A 13,754-nucleotide genomic window follows, 5' to 3' on the forward strand; every position below is an offset into this window, starting at 1 on the left:
ATTAGTTGGAACACAATTTTCTACAAGCATACTTCACTGTTAATAAACAAACCCCCTTTATTCTAAAATATTTGATCAATAGTCCATTAATAATCAGAACACTTAGCTTACACAGTATTCTCTGTGGTATTTGACCCCAGCCTAGTTAGATATATTTGACAACAACCATTTACACTCTTGTAAGAGAGTTGTAATTTGAGCATATCAAATTTTGGTGTTGTTGTCGGGGAATACGGTTGTCAATTAAGTTTATAAGTATTTATTGACATTTGATCAAGTTTCCTAATCTTACTTTTATTTGTTGTTTTTGTTCATTATAGGATATTTACTTTGCATGCCATATAGAAGGAGGTTAGGAGAATCACTATTACCATTTTATCTGAAACCTCAATTAATCAGCAAAATAGAAGATCAGAAAGAAATAGATAGACTAGTCCCCTTGGCTAGAGCTCAATTGAATTGATAAAACAAAGGTCAACCAGTTTAGAAGCCTAACCCTGATGATGAGGACCTTGGAGATGATGATTTGATCAATTAGGCTGACAGAATACCTGTCGAGGGTGTAGTTGTACCTGTAAATAGAAACCGTCCATTCAGAGGTAGACCAAACTACCTAGTTATGTCGTTTGGTCTCAATGATAATGAGGATTATATGGATAGAGTAGGGGATACTGGAGCTATTATCCCTTCATCTTTGGCACCTGGAGCTAAGTTCAACATTACAAGTGTCATGATTTAGTTTCTTCATCTTAAAGGGTTGTTTGGTGAACTTCTGAGTGATGATCCAAATATGTATCTAGTGAACTTCATAACTATTTGCAAATATTTTGATAATCTGGGAGTAGGGCATAATACGATCCATCTGTGGCTATTCCTTTTGTCTTTGTCTGGGAGGCAACACTGTGGTTAAATGGGTTGACTCCTAATTCTCTAATAAACTAGAGGTAGTTGAAAGGAGCTTTCCTAGAAAGGTTCTTTTCGCCATCCAAAATGTTATAGTTGAGGGATGAGATAAGTAATTTCAGTCAGCTTCTGAGTGGAGCTTTTCATAAAATGTTAGAGAGATTTAAGAAGAAGTTAATGCAATAACCCAACCATAAAATGACTTGTATACATCTAATGGAGACCTTATATAGAGCCTTGAATTCTATGACACAACCGATGGTGGATAATGCTGCAGGTGGAGCATTTGTGGACCTTACTTTTCCTTAAGCTTCGGAAATGCTTGATAGAATGAATGAATAGAGTAGATCTTGGCATACCAAGGATTCTGAGGTAGAAAGCTTTACTGTATCTAGTGGTATAATAGCTGAACAATGAAGGAGAGAGAAATAACAAGATCAAGACATAGCCTACATAAAGACTCAGATAGACTTGCTCACCAAGCATCTATTATCTTAGAAGGCATAGAAGGTAAAGGCCATGGGGTCAAAAAGTAGGAGAGTCGAGTCTAATTCTAAGGAGGAGGATAACTAGATGAATAAATAGGGGGTTTCCGAGGAAATAGCCAAGGAAATCAAGGTCGTAACTACTATCATCAATCTGGTTATAGAGATTATGACCAAGGGAACTAGAAGAATATGAATGATAGGAGTGGGTTGTAGGTACCTCTTGAGAATCGTGATGCTATTTCTACTATCTTAGGAAAAATATCTATGGAAGACATGATGGCAAAGTTACTTAAAGGGGTGGAGACGACTAACACTGGTGTGATAAAAATAAAGAGTGACTTATCATCTATGAGTTAGTTAGTCACTTCACATTCAACTTCCATCAAGCAACTAAACTAACAGATGAACCATTTATTTGTGATATTTAATCAAAGAGAGAGCAATACATTGTCAAGTGACACAGTGCAAAACCCTCAGAATAATGGCTTTTGCATGGCAATTAATACCCATAGTGGTAAAGTGTTATCGAGTCCTTCTGTAGGAAAACCTATAATTGATGATGTGGTAGAGTTGGATGTGGAAGCAGAAGAAGACCTTATAGTGGAGTTTGAGAAGCTGGATACTGATGAGATTTCATCCAACCATCAGCAGGTTGATGAGTTAGAGAAGAAAAAAAAAAGGGGAGGCAGTGGTTACTGTTATGCCAAAGCCACTCCGTCTGTTTCCCCATTGATATAAGAAAAAAATGGATGACACAAAGTTTAGCAAGTTCATGGCAATGCTAAAATAGATGACTGTAAATGTACCTTTATGGAGGCACAGGAACAAAGACCTTATCACAAAGAAGAGAACGGTGAGCTACGAACCGATGGAAAATCTTCAGCATTGTTGTGCTATTTCTATAAGATCCTTCATACAAAAAAAAAGCGGATTCTGGGGCATTCACTATCCCATGTACTATTGGATTATTTGATTTTATGAAGGCCCTGTGTGATCTTGGGCAAGTATTAATCCAATGCCACTGGCATTTTATAAGAAGTTGGATTTGGGAGATCCCACGCCTACTAACATGAGACTTGTTATGGCAGACAGATCAGTGAAGCAGCCAGTTAGTATATTATATGGCGTGCTTATGAAAGTGGCCAATTTTATTTACCCTGCCGACTTTGTGATCCTGGATTGCAAGGTGAACTTTGAGGTACCCATAATCTAGGGTAGACCTTTCCTCACAATTGAGAGTGTGTTGATTGACTTACGAGCGAATAAGCTGTAGTTTAGGCTCAATGTTAAAGTAGTCTAATTTGATGTCTGCCATTCGATGAAGCAACATAAAGAGATTAGTGTTTTCTCCATTGTCAGTGTATATTATGAAGATGATCAAGCGGTGCCGATTGAGGAAAAATTTATTGTAGAAATTTTGGCTGCGATATTGATGAACTTTGATAGTAAGGGCACCGAAGAATATGAGGAGACAGTATGTGCCCTAATAGAAATGGGATCATATTTATATGCTCCTAAGAAGCAGAATTTGGACCTTAAAAATAGTCCAACACCACCGACCAAGCCATCTATTGAAGAGCCACTGGTGTTGGAGCTGAAGAGCTGTTGGGCCATCTACGATATATGTTTCAAGGTAGTGGAAACACCTTACTTAAGTTCATTGCAGTAGACTTGGGTGAGCAGTAGGTAGAATCCCTTAACTCTATGCATTAAAGATACAAAATGGCTATTAGGTGGATGATTCCTGACATTATTGGTATTCCACTGGGTATCTGCACCAACAAAATTCTGTTAGAGAAAGAGTACATACTAACTATTGAGCATCATTACAGATTAAACCCATTGATGCAAGAGTGGTTCAAAAGGATATTATTAAATGGCTTAATATAGGGGTAGTGTACCCTATCCCAGTCAGCAAGTGGGTAAGTTTCGTTCAATGTATGCCCAAGAAAGGGGGCATGACTATAGTTGCTAATGAGAAGAATGAGTTGATTCCACTTATACCATTGACTGGGTGGAGAGTATGTATGGACTATTCGAAGTTGAACTAGTGGACATTGAAGGATAACTTCCTAGTTCCCTTCATGGATGATATGCTTGATCACTTGGTAGGAAGGGGTTGGTATTGCTTTTTGGATGGGTATTCGAGATACAATTAGATTTTGATTGCCTCAGATGATTAGGAGAAAACAACATTTACATACCCGTATGGAATATTTGCATTCAAGGAATGTCATTGGGTTTATGTAATGCATCCGCCACATTCCAATGGTGCATGATGTTGATTTTCTCCGATGTGGTGGAGGACACACTTGAGGTGTTCATGGATGCTTTCTCTGTAGTGGGCAATTCATTTGAACTATGACTAGTAAACTTGAGTAGAGAACTTTAGAGATGCAAGGAATTCAATCTCGTGCTGAACTAGGAGAAATTCCACTTTATGGTGAAGGAAGCCATTATTTTGAGGTCGACCGAGAGAAAGTAGAGGTTATAGAGAAACAACCCCCTCCTATCTCAGTGAAGGGAGTTCATAGTTTTCTAGGTCATGCTGGATTCTACCATTGATTTATTAAAGACTTCTCCAAAATTGCAAATCCACTTTGCAAGCTGTTGGAGAAGGAAGCTAAGTTTGCATTTGATGATGATTGCAGAAAGGCATTTAAATGCCTTTAGGAGAAACTGGTGTCTTCCCCTGTTATTATTGCTCCAAACTGGTCTAGGCCATTCGAAATCATGTGTGACTCAATTGGAGTGACACTTGGGGCTGTGCTTGGCCAAAAGAAAGAAAAATTGTTTCACCCCAGTTACTATGCGAGCAAGGCATTGAATAGGGCGCAGAGGAATTGCATTGGTATTGAGCAGGAACTTCTCGTGGTTGTCTATGCATTTGAGAAGTTTCGTGCTTACTTGTTAGGAACCAAGGTGGTGGTTCATACAGACCATGTTTCCTTGAGATATTTGATGGTGAAGAAGGATGCTAAACCAAGGCTAATTAGATGTGTGATTCTTCTCCAAGAGTTTGACTTTAAGGTTAAAGACAGGAAAGGATGCGAAAATTAGGTTCTAGACCACCTATCCAGACTTGAGGGAAATCACGTAGTCGCAGATAAACTTGAAATTGATGATGCATTCCCTGATGAGCAAATCCTTGTTGTTGTACTTGAAAGGGTTCCTTGGTACGCTGACTTTGCCAACTATATGGTAAATGAAATCATTTAAGAGAACCTCTCCTTCCATCAGAAAATAAAGTTTCTCCACGATGTTACAAGATACTTATAGGATGATCCATATTTATTTTGATGTTGTGATGATAATATTATCAGAAGGTGCATCCTAGAAGTTGACATGTTAAGTATTCTGGGATCTTGTCATGCTTCACCAGTTGGGGGTCACCATGCAGGTGATCGTACTACAAGAAAGGTGTTGCAAAGTGGATATTATTGTCCAACCTTGTTCAAGGATTCATATGAGTTTGTGAGAAGATTCGACCAGTTCAAGAGACAAGGATCAATCTCGAAACACCATGAGATGTCTATGACAAAAATAATGGAGGTTGAATTGTTTGACTCCTGGGGTATTGATTTCATAGGGCGATTTGTAACCTTCTATGGGCTAAAGTATATCCTGGTTGATGTGGACTATGTGTCCAAATGGGTGAAATCCATTTCCTTGGCTGATAACAAAGGCAAAAGAGTGGTTGATTTTCTCAAAAAGAACATCTTCTCTAACTTTGGAGTACAGGATCCCAGTTCTACAACAAAGTGTTTTGGGATGCCTTGGCAAAATATGGGGTGAAAACAGCATAAGGTAGAAACCCAATATCACCCACCGACCAGTGGGAAAGTGGAGATTTCAAATAGAGAGATAAAGGCAATTCTAGCCAAAATGATGAACGTAAGTAGATAGGATTGGCCTCGAAAGTTTGATGTTGCCTTGTCGGCGTATCGAACAGATTTCAAGAAACCTATTAGGATGTTACCGTATTAGATGGTCTATGGAAAAGCATACCATTTTCCAATTAAGCTAGAACACAAGGCTTTGTAGGCACTCAAGAGGTTAAATCTAAATTGGAAGGAGGAAGCAAATCTAAGACTGGGTAGCTGAATAAAATTGATGAATTTTGTCTTGGGACATATGAAAGAGAGAACCTGTGCAATGAAAGAATGAATAAATACCATGATTGAAGGATTGAAAAATGGGATTTTTCGAAAGGCGATCGGGTACTGCTCTTCAATTCCAGACTAAAGCTCTTCCCAGGTAAACTTAAGTCTAAGTGGCCTGGCCCATTTAATGTTACGCAGGTCTACTCATATGGAGTAGTCAAACTTGAAAACAAAGATGGAAGTGTCTTCAAAGTCAACAGGCAATGATTCAAGCTATACATCGGTCCAATGGACTCAGTTAAATGCTTAAGTATAGTTTATCTTTAAGAAGTTTGAGTAATCGAGATAACTGAGTCGTGTCGTGACAGCAAATCAGGCGCTAGTGGGAGGCAACCCACAATGTGTTGTTATAAGTGCAGTCAGAATTATCTGTTTCTTTTGGTGCGATTTGATATGTTTATTGAAGTGTTCAGGAATAAAAATACGAGAAAACAGAATCTTATCAAGTTGAGGGAGGTTGACGGGAATGTTGATGGACCGTTAATAACCTGATATACCTCCACTGAAATTCTCAAAGCCATGGCCAAAAATGGATGTCTGGATAAGTCTTGATGGCTAAGCTAACAGACCTTTATATCCTCAATGAACCATCAAAGTTACCATCAACATGGAGCTAAAAAATTGAGATTCTGGATAAGAGTTGACGGACACTACAATGGATCATCAACCTTTTGACAGACCGTCACCTTTATCATTGCAGTAAGGCAAAATAAATTAATTTCTAGTAAGACTTGTTGGTGGAACCAAGGACCGCCAGACACCTGACAGACCATCAGGTTTTATGTCAGAAAAACCCTTCCTTTTATAAAAGAATGGGTTGAGTCACCAAAGGCCCATTCAGTTATTTTGATCCAACCCAAAACATATTTAATGGATAATGGTAGTTAGTTACACACACGTTCCCACTTCTTTAACTCCCAAAACTGTTTAAATTCCTATACGTTCATTGTGGGGATCAAATACAACCCATCTTAGGACTCTTTATCTTATCCTTTCTCCCATTTAACCTCCCATCTTCTTTTGTTGTTTTCACCAAAATCAAAGTAAATCTCTCACCGATAAAAATAGAATAAGTGTTATTGTTCTAAGTTTTACAAGTTCAGAGTAGTGCAGAGTACTTCAAAAGCAAGGTATAAACGAACTCCTTCTTTTCTTTTCAAATGGTGTGAATATGATACTGCTTTAAAGAACTTTTTTATTTTATTGTTGTTTTGCTTTTGATTAAATCGAACTCTTGTAAAAACAATTCTGGGTGAAGTCTAAGTAACCAATGGCCAAAAGAAAATGTAGAAAAATAGTGCTTGAATATGGAATCAATTGATAATTATTGCACCTAATAATTCTGTGCATACCAGATGTTCGATAAATTTCCAAAAACAAAGCTAAAGTTGAAAATGCAGATGACGGCCAAATGATGGACCATCAAACACTTGACGAACCGTCAACTTGACCGCCACCATCATGATCTATGAACTGCTTTATGTTCTATCCATGACGGACTGTCAAACCTATGGCGTACCATCAAGTTGACTGATAGTAGGCGTCTGCATAATTTCTTTACTGGTTAAGCTACGATGGAAACCTTGACGGACCGTCAGACCCTTGATGGACCATCAGACTATCCATCAACATAACTCTAAGCATTATTTCATTTTGATTCTGATAAGAAATTGATGGTTTGTTCTCTATTTAAGAAAAATTGAAAGAAAACTACCCCTATACAGAGGTAGTGGCAGATATCAATAAGAAAAGGGTAGAGATGAATTGGCACGTAGTAAAGAAGCACCTGCCATCAATACTTATCAGTGCGATAGAGTGACTCAAGTACTCTCCCAGTCTGAGGAGGAGAGTGGGAGAAGTAGCAGCACTACTTCTAGCCCCGATAAGGAAAGGGTTGAAACTTTAAACCCCGACTAAGTTTAGGCATCAGAACCAGAAGATGCAAACATAATAAAAAGAAAAGACCCATAAGTGCAGCAAAAAATTTGGTGGCAGATTGAGGGGAATAGGATGTAACACCCCGACTCACTGAACCGGAATGCTACACGGTGCTCATGATCCCGAGGGACCACATGCTAACCCATGAATGATATCTGTACCTATATACTGCAAATCATGATATAATTATGCGGAATACATATAACTGTAAGGCCATAAGGTTCAACTGAATACAATTATATGGGTGAAAATACCCAAACAACTCAATCTAAACGTAAATCTAAAAGCCTCTAAACTACCTGAATAAGGAGTTGATAGAATATTTCTCCAACTAACTCCGTAAAACTGAACTGAAGAAATAAATAAATGAATCAAATCATATTATCCTCGAATCAATGAGGACTCACTGTGTCTCTGCGACTGGAATGCTACCGCTACTGCTGGGCTGGAGATCGTGTCTCGGAACCTATAGTGTAATATGAAAAGAAAGCACCATAGCGAAAAGCATCAGTATAAATGGAGTACTGAGTATACGAGGAAGGTAGGCTGCACATAAAAGGTTTCATGCATGAACAACACTGACTGACTAATATGAACGTGGGAATGTAAACACACATATATAGAAACTGGGACCATGAATACGTGATAGCATGACCTATAAGCTAATATATGGTTTACTGATAACTGTCATGACTGATACTAAAACTGATAACATGGATGACTGTATCTGATAGTCCTGTATCTACTGAAATCTGAAGAACGCCCTAAGTTCTTTTACTGAGACTGATACTAAAACTGTGGGAAGTAGTGTTATCGACATGCCCTATGTATGCCGTTATGGCTAAGCTGGGGTCCAATCTCTGCCTCGATTAGAGGGGTGTCAATACCGTGCCATGGGTAAGGATAGCCTATGAGTGACCCTTATCTGGCAAGTACTCAATGAGAATGGTGGGAACCCTAAACTGATGGGTTAAGCCACCTTATCAACCCTAATCTGACGGGTTAAGATGTCTCAACCTACGCTGGCTACGTAGTTCTACAACACAAGGATAACTACTAAGAATCACACCCTGAACTGGTGGGTGATTTCCCATCCTTGGGTTCACTCGGTGCTAACCTCTACTCCCATCTGGAGGGCTGGACATGAATAACTGACTATGCATAACTTAATCTTACTGAACTCCATTGACTGGCAAAATATTACTGATATCTGATAACTTACTAAGATCATGAGGTTTTCCTGAGTCACATGACTGACTGAAGTCTATGGAATCATAGCTTGAGTTTAAATATCATGAAACATGATATGGCTCTAGGCACACAACTATAGTTTTTGGGTACAAGTACCCCCAGGACTCGATGGAAGGAAACTGACACACATGACTGACTTGATCATAAGAGTAGAGTCCATAATTTATAATATCACAATTAGGGATCTCATACTAAGCATGGTTATCAACAATGTATTGCATGGAAAGGATTTCATATCACATGGAAGTACTTGCACAATCTTAATAGCATGTTCATTGCATAATCATATTGGCAACACATACCAATAGCATGGAAGTTCATTTAGATTGCATGGTTATCATACATCTTGTTCATAAGTAGGATTTGCAAGTAAACATAGCATAATCTCATAAGAATAGTTCATGAGTATTCCAACAATATTACAAGGCACATTAACAATATAGAAGTCATTGGAACGGAAGGGCATATCATGAATCCTTCACTTAGTCACAATTTAGCTATATTGCATGATTTCTAGTTTCTTAGGCATTTTATCAAACACCTTACATGCACATCTTAAGCATAGGTGAAATCATCAAATTATACATCATGAACAACCAAATTTATATGTTTCCAACTCATATGATATCATGAAATTCAAAAAAAACATATAAAGATTCCATATTGGGAATCACCCAATATCAACAACATGATCTCAATACCCAACAATATAGAAATCTTACTTTGTAATGAAAAAGAGGATTTTTGAGCTTTATGGATGAAAGGGATCTATAAATCAACTCACGCATACCTTAGAAGAAAGATTCTTGATGATTAACAGAGCAATTTTCTTGAAATTAGATCTTCAAGCTTAGTTATGCAACCCTAGTTGTTTTTCTCTTTTAGTGCTTTTCAATGATGATCTTTGAGATTATAATAGGGTTGTAATATGTTTAGAAGCTATATATTTCGTAGGGTTAAGTTTAGGGATGAGTAAGGAGTGTTAAAAGACTTAATTACCCATAAAATAACTCAAAACGAAGTGTTTTTGGCACCTGGAACTGACTTAGGCGGCGCCCAAGTGATTGCCTAATCTAGGTTGGGCGGCGCCTAACCAATCGCCTATGTTTGGATTGGGCGGCGCCTAACCTATTGCCTATCCTTACTATCTCTCACAAAAATAGGCATAACTTTTTGCTCGGGTATTAGATTAAGGCAAAATTGTTATCGTTGGAAAGCTAATTCAATTCTCTACAATTTGGTGTGTCTAAATCAGCCAAAATACCAAATTAACATTGAGTTATACTTATTCAAAGATGACCCTTGCAAAATCGAACACTAAATCTTGATGGATTCAAAATCTTTTAGCTTGTATTACCTTAAGTGACTCATATGAACATGCTTAATGAAATATAAGCTATCCTATCACAAGAATATTCATTGTAAGTCATGTACTCAAGTATGAGTCACAGGATAGGAGATTTCATATAGGAGATTTCATACGTAGGAATACTTATTCACTTCCTAGCTTAGAAACATGTAGGGTATTATAATATCTCCCCCTTGGGAACATTCGTCCTTGAATGACAATTTACTGAGAAGGGATACAAGACAATAGAACCTGAACTGAACATGAAGAATTGAAACTTGATCTCATGACTGATATGCTAAACATACTGAACTTGTGCATATTTGATGCACAGACAACTGACACATGAATGCACGACTGAATGTGAAATGGTTAATAGGTACCAAGTTTATACTGGAAACATGAACGTGAAACTAAATAATATTAAGAAGAACTATTACCTTGAGCTTGATCTGAATTGGCGGGGAAGAGGTGAGGATACTTGGTACGCATATCTGCTTCTGCTTCCCAAGTAGCTCCCTCATAAGACTGATTTCACCAAAGAACCTTGACTAGAGAGACATCTTTATTCCTTAATCTACGAGTCTGATAATCTAAGATTTTGACTGGAGTATCTTTATAAGAGAGGTTGTTCTAAATATCGATGCTTTGAATAGGGACAACAACTGCTGGGTCACCTATGTACTTCTTTAGCAAAGAGACATGGAAGACTGGATAGACTGAGGCTAGATCTGAAGGCAACTCAAGCTCATAAGCTACCTTACTGAAGAGACAAAGAATTATAAAGGGAACGACATACCGAGGCTGAGTTTCTCTTTCTTACTAAACCTCTTCACTCCCTTCATGGGAGAGATCTTAAGATAGACATAGTCATTGACCTCGAACTCTAGATCCTTTCTACAAACATCTACATAGGACTTCTTTTGGCTCTGAGTAGCCTGGAGTCTCTCTCTGATTAACTGAACTTTCTCTAAGGCATCGAATACTAAGTCAGGACCTATGATTAAGGCCTCACTAACTTCAAACCAACCAATAGGAGATATACATCTCCTACCATAGAGAGCTTTGAATAGAGCCATCTGAATACTAGAATGATAGCTATTGTTGTATGCAAACTCAATCAAAGGCAAGTGGTCATCCCAACTTTCCTTGAAGTCAATTGCATACGCCCTTAGCATATCTTCAAGAGTCTGAATGGTCATCTCTACTTGACCATCTGTCTGAGGATGAAATGTTGTACTGAGATGGACTTGGGTACTGAGACCCCTTTGGAACGCTTTCCAAAAGTGAGAAGTGAAATGGGTACCTCTGTCTGAGATGATAGATAGTAGAACATCGTGTAGCATTCTGGTTCAGTGAATTAGGGCGTTACAAACTTGAATGCTACCTTTCCACTCTAGGACGGGCTCATTCAGGAACTAAAACTGAACTATCCTATTTCTGCAGTCAACTGTGGTGTGGATGCCAATCCATGCCGAGAATGACATCAAAATCAGTCATCACTAACTCCACTAAATCTGCTGATGTGGATTTTTGAGATATCATAACCGGGCAGTTCCTGTATACCCACTGAGCTATGATGGTTTTACCCACTGAGGTAGAGACTGAGAAGGGCTCTACTAGGACTTCGGGACTGATTCCAAAATCGCCTGCTATGTATGGAGTAATAAAAGAGAAAGATGCAGCTGGGTATAGCAAAGCATAAACATGAACATAGAAAATCTATAATATACCTACCAGGACTAGAGAGCATAGAGTCTGTTTGGGCATTGCCCACTGGTAGCACTAGAAATAGCACCCTGCTGATTCGGGCGACTGAACTGAGCTGTAGAATGATTTTGCTAACCCTAAAGACTTGACTACAGAAACTCCCTAATCATGTGTCCTTGATTGCCACAACCAAAACAGACATCACTACCGGCTCTGAAAATGCCCTTGTGGTTCTTACCACAAGTCTGACAAAGGGGATTCATTCGGGCACTACTAACATTGCCCTGAGATTTAGAGCCTGGCGCTTTATCTCTATTGCTGTCTCTGAACTTCAGCACTGGAGCGCTGCCAAAGGAAGGAGCTGGAATGGCTGACTTAGAGTGAAACTATGAACGGTTTCCTCCATCTGACTTGGGGTGAGCAAAGTTGAAATTACCTGACCTTTCTCTCTTGTTCTGCCTCTCCCTAGTCTTAAACTTCTTCTCTTCTACTTGCTGGGCATGGGTCATGAGTCTGGAAAAGGTCATATGACCGATCAGCATTCCATACCTACACTTATTTACCATGCTATCGTTGACCCCTGACACGAACTTGCTCATCTTAACTCTATTGTCTGCAACCACATGAGGAGCATACCTGGCTAGCTGAGTAAATCTGAGAGAATACTCCCTAATCGTCATATTCCCCTGCCTGAGGTTGATGAACTCAAGAACTTTGTCTTCCCTCAACTCTTGGGGAAAGAATCTTTCTACGAAGGCTGTGACAAATTCCTTCCACTCGATAGGGCCTGTATCATCTAACCTCTCAGACTTCAACTGTTTTTACCAATCATGAGCAACATCCTGTAACTGGTAGGCGGCTAACTCAGCACTCCCAATAGAATTAACACCCATGATATCAATGACCTTCTGGACTTGGTCAACAAATTCCTAAAGGTCCTCATCAGGCTTAGACCCATGGAAAGATGGAGGGTTCATCCTGGTGAAGTCCCAAACCCTAGCTGCTTTGGGATTGGCCAATGGATTAGCTGGAATGACTGGTAGCCATTTAGTCTGTGCAGCCATGGACTGAGCAAGTGTGGTAAATGCAGCTCTAAACTACGCATGGGAAACATGTTCGCCCAAAAGATCTTCGGGCTGAGGATCTGGCTGGTTTCTTCTCTTTGGGGCCATGGTCTGGAATAAGAGAAGAATGGATTAGACTGAGAGTTTAAATTGTGATTATGCTCACTAGCATGACATGAATAATGAAGAAAGGGGACTGTTCCTAAAATATCTTATAGACTCCCACACATAAATATGGCGTGGAACACACCTATGTACAAGACTCTACTAGATGCGGCTTTCAGACTTCCTTGGACTCTATTAAACCTTAGGCTCTAATACCAAGTTTGTAACACCTCGATTCGCTAAACCGGAATGCTACATGGTGCTCATGACCCCGAGGGACCACAAGCTAACCCATAACTAATATATGTACCTGTATACTGCAAATTATGATATAACTATGTGGACTACATAGAACTGTAAGGCCATAAGGTTCAACTGAATACAATCATGTGGGTGAAAATACCCAAAACTACTCAATCTGAACGTAAATCTAAAAGCCTCTAAACTATCTGAATAAGGAGTTGAAGGAACAAGTATCCAACTAATTCCGTAAAACTAAACCTAAGAAATAAATAAATGAATCAAATCATATTGTCGTTGAATCAATGAGGACTCACTTTGTCTCTGCAATTGGAATTCTACCGCTACTGTTGGGCTAGAGTTCGTTTCTCGGAACCTATGGTGTAACATAAAAAGAAAGCAACATAGCACAAATGCATCAGTACAACTGGAGTACTGAGTATACGAGGAAGGTAGGCTAAACATAAAGGGTATCATGCATGAACAACAATGAGTGACTAATATGAACGTGGGAGTACAAACACACATATATAGAAACTGGGAC

The sequence above is a fragment of the Capsicum annuum genome, chromosome 8, assembly GCF_002878395.1.
Source record: "Capsicum annuum cultivar UCD-10X-F1 chromosome 8, UCD10Xv1.1, whole genome shotgun sequence".
Lineage (NCBI taxonomy): Eukaryota > Viridiplantae > Streptophyta > Magnoliopsida > Solanales > Solanaceae > Capsicum > Capsicum annuum.